General features: G+C 40.3%; 1 protein-coding gene and 1 long non-coding RNA gene across 8 annotated transcripts in view; one reads left to right on the top strand and one right to left on the bottom strand.

The window, feature by feature from the left end:
• Positions 1–15,318, top strand: part of aopep (aminopeptidase O (putative)) — a 345,719-nt gene that overhangs the window by 211,908 nt on the left and 118,493 nt on the right. The gene's annotated exons all lie outside the window — the stretch shown is intronic.
• The window catches only part of LOC132824151 (uncharacterized), a 56,574-nt gene that overhangs the window by 21,666 nt on the left and 19,590 nt on the right, over positions 1–15,318 (bottom strand). The window lies entirely within an intron of this gene.

A 15,318-nucleotide genomic window follows, 5' to 3' on the forward strand; every position in this document is an offset into this window, starting at 1 on the left:
CCAGTGTCCCGTATAGCCACAACATATCCTCCCAACTCAAATCACTGACCAATAATGGCAAGCATCATAAGCGTCGCCTTCATTATCCTATCTATCTGTGACTCCACTTTCAAGAAACTGAATCAGCACTCCAAGGTCTCTTTGTTCAGCACACTCCTCAGGCCGTACCAGTAAGTGTATAAGTCCTGCCCTGATTTGCCTGTCTAAAATGCACCACCTCCCATTTATCTAAATTAAACTCCATTTGCCACTCCTCGGCCCGTTGACCTATCTGATTAAGGTCCAGTTGTACTTTGAGGGAACCTCCCTTCACTATCCACTACACCTCCAATTCTAATGTCATCTGCAAACTTACTAACCATATCTGGGTAATTTTTCACATTGTCAGCATTGTAGTTGTACTGGCATTGCTTGGTAAAGGGCACAGCAAGTTTTGGAGCACTGGTCCTCAACATAATCCACAAACATTTGCACACTCTACCACACTAAAGACTAATATAATAACTGGAATGTCATTAGGACCTATAGCACTTTTAGTGACCACTATTCCCAGCCATTTCTTGATGTCATGTGAAGTGCACTGAACTGGCTGAACACTAGCATCTGTAATGGTGGGGACCACTCATGGAATCTGAGATGGATCACTTGGCACTTATGACTGAAGATTCTTGCACAATGTGCTCCCCCATTATGAAAGATGGTTCTCCCTCAGTGAGTTTATTGTCCACTGTCATTCATGACTGGGCATGTCAGGACTGCTGAACTTAGATCTGATTCATCGGTTGTGGGATTACTTACCTCTATCATTTGCAGCTTCCATTGTTTGGCACTACCTGTTTTGTTATCCACCAGGTCGACACCTTATTTTTAGGTGTGGGCAGTCTTTGGGTTGCGAACACGTTCTGTTCTTGAGGATGTTTGCAAGTTGATTTGTCACAAGTCAGAACACAATATCAGACAATATAAAATGGCTAATGATAAATGTGAAGAAAATGTTTTCATGTCAGATGTTGAAAATTAGTATTAATACATCCCTCTATTTGCACGTATGAGCACTGATAAGTCAGACGTTTGTAAATTGAAGACTGCGTGTATGCCTGATGCTACACCTCTAATGGCCCACATCACCTCATGGATGCCCAACTTTGTGTGGCTAAACCTATTCAAAATCCATCCCCATTTAGCATGAGGGTTGGTGGGACTGACCGGACATTGATTTCAATGACGTATGATGCACACAGCATGGGTTGACTTCCATCACTGGCTGAGGCTACTGTGAAGCACTCTGCTTCTCAACCTCTCCTCTCGCCTGAGGTGTGGTGCCCTTAAATTTAAACCACTACCAATCCTCTCTTTTGAATGAGAGGTCAGCCTTATGGTCTGGTAGGACTCAGACGACTTTACCTTCAAATTTTATAATATATAAACAACACTGGAAAGTATTCTAAATGTGAACATGGGACTTACTTTTACTGATATTGTCATGGACACATGCATCTGTGGCAGGCAAATTACTGAGATGGAGATCAAATACTGTTTTCCCTGTTGTTGGCTTTGTCCACCTGCCTCAGACTCAGTTAGCTTTTATGTCCTTTGGGACTTGACCAGCTTGGTCAATAGTGGTGTTGCTGCACGGAGCTCTTAGTGGGCAGTGACACCTTCTCTTTCTGGTGCTTCCTTAGTGCTTTCTCCAAGTGGTATTTACCCTGAAGCAAATTGATTCATCAGTTGAGGAAGAGGCTATACGTGGTAATAAGTGGGATTTAACATAGAGCAGCTGCAAATGTGTTGCTGGTCAAAGCACAGCAGGCCAGGCAGCATCTCAGGAATAGAGAATTCGACGTTTCGAACATAAGCCCTGAAGGCTTATGCTCGAAACGTCGAATTCTCTATTCCTGAGATGCTGCCTGGCCTGCTGTGCTTTGACCAGCAACACATTTGCAGCTCTGATCTCCAGCATCTGCAGACCTCATTTTTTACTTTAACATAGAGCAGTACTGATTCATCAGCTGAGGGAGGGACAGTACATGATTGTCAGCGGGATGTTTCTTTGCCCATGTTTGTCCTGATGCCATGAGATTTCATGGGGTTTGGTGTCAACGTTGAGCACTGCTAGGGCAACTTGCTCCCTTCTGTATATTGCTATCCTCTTGGTGTGGCAGGTCATACCCACAAATGATGGTGATCTTGTCTGGGACTTGATCAATAATATATGATTCTGAGTATTTAACTGTGTCAGGCTATTGTCTGACTAGTCTGTGAAATGCCTATCCCAATTTTGCCATTAGTTGTAAGGAGGACTTTACAGAGTTGAGAGAATGGTATTTCAGTATTATTTCTGGTGCCTTTGTTGATCCCATCTAGTCCATTTTTTTTCCTTTTTTGCTACTTTCTAGCAAGTATTACAACTGAATGGCTTGCTTGGCCATTTCTGAAGTCAGTTAAAGATCGATGACATTTCTTGGATCTAGAGACATGTTGGCAATTCAGTTCACTGCTCTCCTTGAGGGAAGGAAACTGCCATTCTCATCTGGTCTCAATAATTTCATTTTCATTATTAGACTTACAATCAAATCACCCCTTGTTCTGATCCCTGCGCTCCTATTGTATTTTCTGATCATTTTGAGTGCTCCACCATATTCTACCTTTCTCAATTCTCATTCTCATCTGATGTACTTCCTCATTAATATGATAATAAATTGTGACTAAGATATCTACTGTTATTTTCTCAGCTTCTGTGGTGAATAATTTTCCAACCTTAACGATTTTAATCTCCTTTTTGCCTCATCATGATTTCTCTCCTCTGAGTTCATTCCCCTCTTATCTTCCATGATTCTCTCCCTCAATGTAAATGCCTCAAATTGTATCACAGTTCCCCTTCAGATCATTCACAGATGAGGTACTTGCTGATTATTTCTTTATATTGATTTCCACCAACATTCAACTTTAGAATGCAATAGCTCCACCTTCTGAATGTGCCCCAGGACAACACCACTACCACAACCAAAACCTCCCCCCAACCATAAAATAAAGATTTGGCTTCCAGGTACCTTTTCAGAATTCCAATTATTTTGTCAGAACTGAAGAGTCTTTGAGTAGTGCAGACGTTTCGTCCCCTGTCTAGGTGACATCCTCAGTGCTTGGGAGCCTCCTGTGAAGAGAAAGTGAGGTCTGCAGATGCTGGAGTATCAGAGCTGAAAATGTGTTGCTGGAAAAGCGCAGCAGTTCAGGCAGCATCCAAGGAACAGGAAATTCGACGTTTCGGGCATAAGCCCTTCATCAGGAAGCGCTTCTGTGATGTTTCCTCCGGCATTTATAGTGGTTTGTCTCTGCTGCTTCCGGTTGTCAGTTCCAGCTGTCCGCTGCAGTGGCAGGTATATTGGGTCCGGATCGATGTGTTTGTTGATAGAATTTGTGGATGAGTGCCATGCCTCTAGGAATTCCCTGGCTGTTCTCTGTTTGGCTTGTCTTATAATAGTAGTGTTGTCCCAGTCGAACTCCTGTTGCTTGTCGTGTGTGTGTGTGGCTACTAAGGATAGCTGGTCGTGTCGTTTCATGGCAAGTTGGTGTTCATAGATACGAATCGTACAGCTAACAATCCGTATCCATGAACACCAACTAGTCACGAAACGACACGACCAGCTATCCTTAGTGGGCACACACACAGATGACAAGCAACATGAGTTCGACTGGGACAATGCTATTATTATACAACAAGCCAAACAGAGAACAACCAGGGAATTCCTAGAGGCATGGCACTCACCCACAGATTCTATCAACAAACACATCGACCTGGACCCAATATACCAGCCACTGCAGCGGACAGCTGGAACTGACAACCGGAAGCGGCAGAAACAAACCACGATAAATGCCAGAGGAAACAACACAGAAGCGCTTCACAGGAAGCTCCCAAGCACTGAGGATGTCACCTAAACAGGGGACGAAACGTCTGCAACACAAATTCCCAGCTCGGCGAACAGAACCACAACAACGAGCACCCGAGCTACAAATCTTCTCACAGACTTTGAGTCTTTGAGTAACACGGCAAGGCAACAGATCCTTCAGTGTAATTCATCCATGCTGACCAGGTTTCCCAAACTAAACTAGTCTTATTGGCTTGGGTTTGGCCATATCCTTCTAAACCCTTCCTATTCATGTACCTGTCCAAATATCTTTTAAATAACTGTACCTGTTCCTACCCCTTCCTCTGATAGTTCATTCCACATATAAATATCCTGTGTATGCAAATGTTGTCCCTCAGGTCCCTTTAAGTCTTTCTCCTGTCAGCTTAAGGTATATGCATCTAATTTTTCCCTTACCCAAGGGAAAAGACCTTTGCTATTCACTTTATTTATGCCTCTCATGATTTTAGAAACCTCCATAAAGTCACCCCTCAACCTCCTGTGCACCAGGAAAAAAGTCCAAGCCTATTCTTCGAACCCTAACCCTCCAGTCCATATAACATCCTCACAAGTGTTTTTGGCACTCTCTCCAATTTAATGATAAACCTTCAGCTCTTCATTTGCCACAACCTATTTAGAGCTACTGATCTGCTAAAACTCACTTGCTCCCTCACTTTATGTTTAGTATCCAATAAAACAAATACTCTCACCCTGACATTCTCCTTAGTATGCCCTACGTTTTCATCATCTTGAGCTCAAGAGATGTAGACTTGAAGGGCTATGATCAAGAACTGGTTTAGTCATTTATTGCTAGATCTGGCTCATTCAGCTCTCTGTCATTGATATCATGACCACCAGTTGTCTTTACTGCATCTGCCCATTCTTCTAGCCAAGTTTCTGTATAAGCTCCCTTCTGTCCTAACCCTGAACTTGCTTCTTTCACTAGTTATCTCTTCCTTCTTTCAAACCCTATCCAAGCTCATCCTGTCCTGTCTCCTTGACCCTATTTCCATTAAAATGGTGATCATCCAACGACTGTCTGTGTGGAGTTTGCACATTCTCTCCGTGTCAGTGTGGGTTTCCTCTGGGTGCTCCAGTTTCCTCCCACAGTCCAAAGATGTGCAGGTCAGGTGAATTGGCCATGCTAAATTGTATATAGTGTTAGGTGCATTAGTCAGAGGGGAATGGGTCTGGGTGGGTTACTCTCTGGAGAGTCGGTGTAGACTTGTTGGGCTGAAGGGCCTGTTTCCACATTGTAGGGAATTTAATCTAATCTTCACCTACTTCACTGATGCTATTCTTCCTTATCAGGTGTTTTCTCTTTTCTCCTCTAAATTTGCTGTCATCGTACCTCTGCACAAACAAGAAGGCCCTTGGCTTCACCATTCTTGTAATCTACCACCTATTTCTACCCTCTCTTTCCTCTCTCAAGTCATTGACTATGTTGCTTCTCAAATCAGTACCCAGCTTTTGAGAGGTCAGTGTTTGAACTCACAGTATTGAAATAGTACTGGCATCAATAGGATGGAAACCAAGTGCTGGAAATACTCAGTGGATTTGGCAACATTTGTATAGAGAAAAACAGAGTTAATGTTTCAGTTCAAATATGACTTCTCAGAACTGAAGTAAGATAGAAATGTGATTTGTTGAAAGAGGGGAGAGGAGAATTTCAGTTTTTATTTTTGATTTCCAGCATCCACAGTATTTGATTTCACTGAAACCTATGATGGTGGCACAGTCAAACAATCCCTCCTTCTCTTTGATTTGTTGACAACGTTTGAGTCAGTTGCCCAGCTATCTGTGACTGCTCTTGCCTGGTTCCATTCTTGTTTATCTAATCATAACCAAATTATTAGTTGCAACAACTTTTCTTCCTGCTCCTGCTCTGTAACATCTGGTGTTTTCCAAATATCTATCCTTGTCTCCTCCTATTTCTAATCCTTATGTTGTCTTTCAGCAACATGATCTGAAAAATAGCATTACCATGTTGCGACTGATGAGACCTGCAACGTTTTATCGCACCACCACCTTTCTTGACTCATTGTTGCTGAATTACCAGCCAGCTTATCCAACAGCCAATGCTATATGAACATTGTCTTTCGGCAGATTGAAGCCATTATTTTCATTCTCTGCTAGGAGTTTCATTCCCTACTGACTCCATCTCTTAACTGCAGTTGAACCAGTGTGCTCCCAAATCTAATAACACGTTTGACCTTGAGATGAATTTCCCAATGCTTAGTTGCAGTATCATGAAAGCTGCCTTTTGCCACCTCTGTAGATTATTCAATTTCACTTCTGCCTCAATTCATTTGCTGCTGAAACTCTTATTCAGGCCTTTTGTTACTTTTAAACTTGGCAACTCCATACATTCCTAGCTGGTCTCCTATATTCTACTGTCCATAAACCTGAAGTTATCTAAACTTCTGCTGCCCTTGCCCTAACTTATATCAAGGAGAAAGTGAGGGTTGCAGATGCTGGAGATCAGAGCTAACTTACATCAAGTTCCATTCACACATCAGCCCTCACTTGCTACTGACTTACATTGGCTCCGAATCATGCAACATCTTGCTTTTAATATTCTCATCTTTGTTTTCAAATCTCTCCTTGGCTTCACCCTTTCCTTCCTCCATAATATCATCCAGCCTGCCAACCCTCCAAGGTGTCTCATTTAATTGCAATCTCTTAAAACATCTCCGATTTTAATCTCGCCTGCTATGTGCAGTGCTTTCAATTTGTAGGATTTAGTTTGGAATTTATTCTGTGTATGTTTCTTCTTAATGCTTTGCTTCTCTCTTTTGAGACATTTCTTAGTGCTGTGATAATGATGTAGCTTTAAGAGTTAATTTTGTCCTGGTTTCTTTTAAGAGAGAGCTTGAACGAGAGGTGGTAAGGCAGAGCTGACTACCAAGCACCACTTGAGTAAACAGCTGGGATGTCTTGAGTTTTTGAATGCAGCCTGAATGGGTGTGGCCAGCTTTATCAGATCAGGACTTCTGAGTAGCATCTGAAGTGACAGATCTCAAAAGAGTTGGAAGCTTCAGTGAATGTCTGTTGGTTGCTACTGTTTCTAAATTTTCTCTTTTTTTCCCTCCTGGATGGGAATCTCTATCTGAATTTTTCTTTTTGCCAAGGGGTGTGTTTATGGGATTTTACTATATTGGAACAGTTAATTAATAATAGTTAATGTATCTGTTATTCTGCCAAGTTGTTCTAAATTCCTCTTTCTATGATTGTATTTTAACTACAGTATTTAAATAAATTGTGTTTTGCTTAATGTTGAGTAGTTTGACCAGTTGCATTGTATCAGGAACAGACACTTTACATTTCTTTTTAAAATAAGAAAAAAAGTTTAGGCTACCTTCTTAAAATATTTTAAGGGGAACTGATCTGGTCCATGACAAATTGAGGCTCTTGTCGGGATCAAAATACCTAAATCCAGGTTGAGTTTAGGTTTATTGGATTCAAAGTCTGCGAGTGATAATTGTTGGTGTCTTTCATTTCGGGTGTTGATTTTGGGTAGCTTAAACAGAGTGTACAAGGTTTTCTGCGGGTGGAAGAAGTCTCTTCAGGATAGAAAGTCAGCAAGGCAACCCTTTTTAAATTGGCAAACAGGCTGGAGTTGGGTTTGCCCATATCTGTGAGAAAAGGAGAAATAATTGAGCCATCCCGCAGCATTTACAATTGCCCTGAATGCATTGGAATAATTGGAAATGGCTAAACTTTAAGGAACCTCCTTACAAGAGAGTAGAGTGACAATGATTTTGCAAGGGATTTCCTGAGTTTAAAGCATTTGACAGTGAGAGACATGACTGCCAATGATTAAAACAAGGAACTAGAATTAGAATGTGCAGATATCACAAAGTTCAAGGGCTGTTGGAGGTTAGAGATGGCATTACAGGGATTTTAAAACAAACATGAGAATTTTACAATGAAAGTGTTGCTGCATTAGTAGCTGTTGTAAGTCAGGAAAATTAGAGCTGATTGATGAATGAGTTGATAAGAGTGAACTATTGAATGTTGTTTATTAGGAATTTCAGGACATGTTTGCTAAAATCTAAGATTAGCATGGAAAATTAAAGTGTATATGGTTGGGGACAGTATATTGACAGGAACAGAGAACTGGCTGGCAGGCTGAAACAATGAGTTGAAATTAACTGGTCAGTTTGTGAGCGGCAGCCAGTAATAAGTTGGGTAGCATAAGGATCAGTGCACAGACCCCAGCTATTACATATATATTAATGTTTTGGATGAGGAAAGAAAATGTAATATTTCCAAGTTTGAAATGACACAAAGCTGGGTGGAAGGCTGAACTGTGAAAAGGAAGCAAGGATATTTCATTGTGATTTGGGCAAGTAGACTGAGTAGGTAAGTGCATGGCAGATGAAGAGTAAAGTGGATAAATATGAGGTTATCCGCTTGAGTAGCAAAAACAGGAAGGTGGATTATTAATTAAATGTCAGTGGAGTTGGAAAGGAGAGGTGCAGCCAGACCTTGGTGTTCTTGAACACCATTTGCTGTAAGTAAGCATGCAGCTGAAGCAGAGAGGCAAGTGGTATTTGGTCTCCAAAATGAGAGGATTCAAGTACAGGAGCAGGGATATCTTATTCCAATTGTACAGGGCCTTAGAGACACCACGCCTGGAGGACTAGACAGGGAAATGCAGGAAGGATACTCCCAGTGACCGAAGAGTGGAGAGTAATTGTCACAGTTCAAGAGTGCAGTGTAGCCAATTTAGAAATATGAACGAGAGAAATTTCTTGACCTAGAGAATGGTGAGCCAGTGGAATTCTCTGTGACAAAAAGTGGTTGAGGCCAAAACATTGAATGTTTTCAGGTTTGAGATAGAACTAGTTCTTCAGTCTAATGGGCTCAAAGGGAGAATGCAGGAGCAATATACTGAGTGGGATGATCAGCCATGATCATATTGAATGATGGAGCAGGCTCAAAGGGCCAAATGACCAAATCCTGTTCCTGTTTTCTACATTTCTATGAATGAGATTTGATGCAGGTTGGGATCCTGGAAGCAGAGTTTTTGATTAACTTGCATTTGAATGTGGGAATGAGAAATGTCCACATACCGAAATGGATAAACATTCTAAAATGCGGTTTTGCTTTAGTTTTTCTCTCCTCATGCTTAATTTAAGAATTTATTTAAATTAGTTTTGTTTTAAACTAGGAGCTACCATCTTGATAATTACTGAGGGGGGGATTTCCATGTAGGGTGCGGAGCTCTCAGTTTCCCAAACATCATGGAGTTTTAACTTCAAGATTAGTAGGATCATGAACAGTTAAGGGATGGCAACAAATGCAGGGCTTGCCATATTCCATGAAAGAATAAAAAAAAGTTGTAAAAAAGCTTTTCTAAATTTCCAGTTCCAAACATCTAATGAACCATAGTGTGTAATCTGAAGAAGGATTGTGTTTCAGGACCAAAAATACCTGAATGATAAAAAGCATGTTCAGACAAGAACTATCATGATTTACAGCTTACTTTTGAAAGTAGAGATCTTAGTAATCATTGTGAAATGTTAAACTAGTCTAGGGTCATTTATTTAGAATTAATTTATTTCTGTGTGATGAGTTTCTTGGAGCAGGAGCAGTATCAGACTTTGTGTGCCTTGGGGGAAAAAATCCTCAACCTCCTGAGTTAAGATAATGACTTCTATACAATTCAACTTTTATAGCTTGGGACTTGTGCTTTTATGTCTGACTAGAAAGTAAGAAATCATCACTAGATTTCGAATAGCCTGGAAAGATGAAATGAAACAATGGGAATAAAATTCAATTTTTGCATGTCAGTTACAGAAAGATGATTATCCATGTAATTATTAGAAGATTAATCAGTGTTTGAGTTACGTTGGCAAAATATGATTCATTTATTAATTTATGATATGTAATCAAATCGTAAATTAGTGGGTCCAGTTTATTATTAAAAAATTTTTCAATTTTGTGGTTTCATGCTGGACAAACCTAGTGTTTTTTTTAAGTTGGTGTTGTAAATTATAAATTGAAAGTGCAAAATCTTTATTCATATCAATGGCTTAAATGATGCCAGTATATAAATAAATACCTTTGGTCAGTTTACAGCCCAGTTTAGACCCTAAACATTTATCTTCTGCAATGTGTTTATTCTGGTCTCTGATGAACCCTGAGTCACTCTTCTTTTCTTTAAGAAAAAAAATAATCTTACCTAATAAAATATTGGTACATTAGACAAAAATCTCAAAAAATGAATGAAGTCATGAGAAGGTTTAATCTGATGAGGTGTCAAATTTATATAACAGGAATATTTTAAATGTTTGGCTTGTTGGTGATCCATTTCACATATGCAATAGCTTTGGATTTTTCTGGTGTTAAACAGATGGGTTGAAGGCTACAAAGCACAAATAGTGCCAAGATGCAGGTATGTTACATTTTCAGCTCAACTGTTCAACTTCATTGTATGTTAAAGAAGGCAGTGCTATTGAGACTAGGTTAGTAATTGAGAGACCCAGATTAAAGCTCTGGGGACCTGGATTCACATTCTGCCATTACAGATAGTGAAATTTAAATTTGATTAATGAATCTAGATTTAAAAGCTAGTCTAAAAATGATGACCATGAAACCATTGTTGAATGTCATTAGTGTCCTTTAGGGAAGAAAATCTTCCTCCATATATGGAGCTCTATATCCATAGCAGTGTAATTGACTCTCAACTGCCCAACCTAGTAACTCTATCAGATCGATGGCAATTCCGGATGGACAATAAACGCTTGTTTTTCTAATAACTGCCACATCCCATGGTACAATTAAAAGAACTAAATAATGAATCCTTTATTGATTCCTTTAAGGAAAAGTAAGAAATCTCCAATTTCTAATTATTGTGTGGTTTAGCTGTTGATGCCTGTGCTTATCTTAAATGCAATTTAAACAGATGAAAATAAAATATTTCATCATCATCATTCCTATTGAAGTCCCCACTGAGATGCATTTCTCTAAATATAATTGTTATTTTGACAAAGCTAATTAATTATATATTGAAGTAAACGTAGCACTATTTGTGTTTTTTCTATTCACCCATGGGATGTGGGTGCCACTGGCTGGGCCAGCATTTATTGCCTAACCCTAATTTCCCTTGAGAAGGTAGTAGTGTGCTGCTTTCTTGAACTGCTGCAATCCATTTTGGTATAGGTAGACCTACAATATAATTAAGGAGAGAGTTCCAGGACTTTGATCTCGTATCACTGAAGGAATGGCATTATATTTCCAAGTTAGGATGGTGGGAGGCTTGGAATGGAACTTGCACATGCTGATGTTCCCATTTATTTGTTGCCTTTGTCTTTAATAGGTAGTGGCCATGGACTAGTTGGTGCTGTCTTAGCAGCCTTGGTGAATTTCAGCAGTGCATCTTGTAGATAATGCACACTACCACTCATAAGCATCATTGATGGAGAGAATGAATGTTTATGGATGTGGTGCCAATCAAGTGGCTGCTTTGTCCTGGATGGTGTCAAACTTCTTTAGTATTGTTGGAGATGTAGAGAATACTCCATCACACACCTGAATTGAGCTTTGGAGATAGACACACACTGGAGAATCAGGAGTTTAGTTGTTTATTGCAGATTTCAAGTTTCTGACCTGCTGTAGTAGGTCATATTTATATAATTAGTTCACTTCAGTTTCTGATCAGTGGTAGCACGTTGGATGTTGTTAGTATGTGATTTCAGTGATGGAGTAATGCCATTAAATGTCAAGAGGCTCTGGTTAGATTCTCTTTTATTGAAGATAATTATTCCCTTGAATTTGTGTGGCGTAAATGCCACTTGTCACCCCAAATTTGGGTATTATCTAAGTTTTGCTGCAATTGGACATGGACTGCTTCAGTATCTAAGGAGTCACAAATGGTGGTGAATGTTATGTGATCATTAATGAACATTCAAACTTCTGACCTTGTGATGAAGGAAGGTCATTGAAGATGATTAGCTCTGGGACACTTTGCTGAGGAATTTCTACATACATATCTTGGAGCTGCGATGACTAACCTCTAACAATCAATGTCATCTTCTTTTGTGTCAAGTAAGTCTGTAAAAAGCAGAAATTTCTTCCAATTTCTAATGATTCCAGATTTTCTCAGGCTCCTTGATGCTACACTGAATCAAATGCAATCTTGATATCAAGGACCATCAGCTGAAAATGTGTTGCTGGTTAAAGCACAGCAGGTTAGGCAGCATCCAAGGAACAGGAAATTCGACGCTTCGGGCCAGAGCCCTTCCTGATGAAGGGCCCTGGCCCGAAGCATCGAATTTCCTGTTCCTTGGATGCTGCCTAACCTGCTGTGCTTTAACCGGCAACACATTTTCAGCTCTGGTCTCCAGCATCTGCAGACCTCACTTTTTAATCAAGGACCATCATTCTTACTTCACTTCTGGACTCTTGTCTGTCTTGTACAAAGGTTGTAGTGAGACAAAGATCTGTGTGATCTGGGAGAACCCAAACTGAGTATCTGTGAGTAGGCTAATGTTAAGCAGTTACTACATGATAACATTCTTTATGACATCTTCCATTGTTTAGAAACATAACCATTTGCCAACTCCCTCTGGATTCCATGCAATCTAACCTTCCAGAGCAGCCTACCATGTGGAACCTTATCAAAGGCTCCACATGAAATCCATGTAGACTGCTGGGTGTAAGTTTGCTCGCTGAGCTGCAAAGTTTGTTTTCAGATGTTTCCATCATCATATTAGGTAACATCATTAGTGAACCTCCGGTGAAGTACTGGTGGTATGACCTGCTTTCTATTTATGTATTTGGGTTTCCTTGTGTTGGTGATGTCATTTCCTGTTCCTTGTCTCAGATGGTGGTAAATAGGGTCCAAGTCGACGTATATGTTGATCGATTTCCGCTTAGATCACCATGCCTAGGAATTCTCGTGCATGTCTCTGTTTGTCTTGTCCTGAGATGGATGTGTTGGCCCAGTTGACGCAGTGTCCTTCCTCATTTGTATGTGAGGATACTAGTGAGACTGGGTCACGTCTTTTTGTGGCTAATTGATGTTTATGTATCCTGGTGGCTAGTTTTCTGTCTTTTGTCCAATGTAGAGTTTGTTACAGTTCTTGCAAGGTATTTTGTAAATGATGTTCATTTTGCTTGTTGTCTGTATAAGGTCTTTTAAATTCATTAGCTGCTGTTTCAGTGTTTTGGTGAGTTTGTGGGCTACAATGATGCCAAGAGTCTGAGTAGTCTGGCAGTCATTTCTGTGTCTACTGCCCTGCCGTCATCAACCTTTCTGGTCACTTCGTCAAACTCTAACAAATTTGTGAGGCGTGAACTCCCATGTACAAGGCCATGCTGGCTACTCCTAACCAAACCTTGTCTTTCCAAATGCATGCATGTCTTATCCTTCAGAATCTTCTCATGTAACTTACCTACCACAGATATTAGACTAACTGATCTATAGTTCCCAGAATTTTCTTTGCAGCCTTCTTGAATAAGGGCACAATATTTGCTACTCTCCAGTCTTCCAGAATCTCACCCATGGCTTACAATTATTTAAATACATAAACCAGGGCCCCCAAAATGTCTGCTGTAGCCTCTTGCAGAGTTCTTGGATATATCTGATCTGGACCAGGAGATTTATCCACCTTCATACATTCAAAATCTCATCTACTGTGATATGGATTGCTCCAAAGTATTACCACTAATTTCCCAAAGTTCTCAAGTCTTCATGTCTTTCTCTACAGTAAACACAGAGGAGAAATATTCATTGAAGACCTCACCATCTCCTGAGATTTCACACATACATGTTAGTCCTGTCATCTTTGGAATCAGTCTGGTTAACCTTTGCTGTACTTCCTCTATAGCAAGAACATCCTTCCTCAGATAAAGCAACCGGAAATGCACGCACACTTCCAGGTGTGGTCTTGCCAAGGCCTTGTATAATTGCAACAAGGCATCCTTGTTCCTGTACTCCAATCCTCTCCTTATGAAGGCCAACATACCATTTGTGTTCTTGACTGCCTGCACACTTACATTCAGTTGGCATCCAGGTCTGGTTGCACATTCCCTCTCTCAATTTATAGCCATATAGATAATCTGCCTTTTTTTTAAACCAGAAAGTGGACAAGCTCACATTTATCCACATTTTACTGCATCTGCCATGAGTTCACATTGAAGCATCACAGCTTCCTCCTCACATTTCACTCTAAAAACCAGTTTTGTGTCATCTGAAAACTTGAAGATATTACATTTTGTTCCTTCATCTAAATCATTAATGTATTTTGTGAATGGTTGGGATCCTAACACTGATCCATGCAGTACCCCATTACTCACTGCCTGCCATTCAGAAAAAGACTTGTTTACTCCTTCTTTGGGAGCTGTCTGCCAGCCAGTTTTCTATTCATCTCAATACATTACCCCCAAACCCTTGCGTTTTAATTTTACATGCTGATCTCTTATGTGGGACTTTGTCAAAAACCTTCTGAAAGTCACAGTAAACCACATCTAGTGGTTCCCCTCATCAACTCTACTAGTTACATCCTCAAAGAATTCTAAAATATTTTGCAGGCATGATTTCCCTTTTGTAAATTCATGTTGACTCTATCCAATTTGCTACTATTTCCAAGTGCTCTGCCATTTACTCATAGTGAACATTTTGATAATTGTAAGTGCACTGATAGAGCAGTAACTAGCCAAGTTAGATTTGTCCTGCTTTTGAGCACAGGGCATACCTAGCTAATGTTTCACATTATTTGGTGGATGCCGATGTTGTAGCTGTCGTGGAATATTTTGCCATTAAGAAGTTCTGCAGCATAGGTCTTCAGGACCATCGTCAGAAAACTGCCAGTCTCTCCAGCTATTTCTGAAATAACATGGTGTGCATCAATTTGGCTGAAGACTGGCATCTGTGTTGTTCATGCTATCAGGAGGAGGTGAAGATGAATCTTCCACTCGGCAATTCTGGCTGAAGATTGTTGCAAATATTTCAACCTTTTGCTCTGGGCTCCTCCATTATGGGGATAGGGATATCAGTGAAGAGTCTTTCTCCAGTGAGTAGTTTTAATTGTCCCTCCATTTATGGCTGGATGTGGCAGGACTGCATATCTTGATTGTGATCTGTTGGATGTAGAATTGCTTAGCTCTGTCTATCATCTGCGACTCTCATTGGCTTTGCCGTACAAGTAGCCCTGTTGTGTAGCATCACAGATCGGTAACCTATTTTATGTATGCCTGGTGCTGCTCCTGATTAGTTCTCCAGCCATGTCCTTAAGGACTACTCCAGCTCGATTGGTAGTTGTGCTATTGATTGACTTTAGGTAATGGACATTGATGCCCCTCATTCAGATGATATTTTAAGTCCTTGCCACTCTCAGTGAATCCTCCACTTGGCTTAGTGGTATCTTTGTGAGACTATTAAGTTGGGGACCCAGATTCAAAGCAA

Source organism: Hemiscyllium ocellatum, chromosome 2, assembly GCF_020745735.1.
Source record: "Hemiscyllium ocellatum isolate sHemOce1 chromosome 2, sHemOce1.pat.X.cur, whole genome shotgun sequence".
NCBI classification, from domain to species: Eukaryota; Metazoa; Chordata; class Chondrichthyes; order Orectolobiformes; family Hemiscylliidae; genus Hemiscyllium; species Hemiscyllium ocellatum.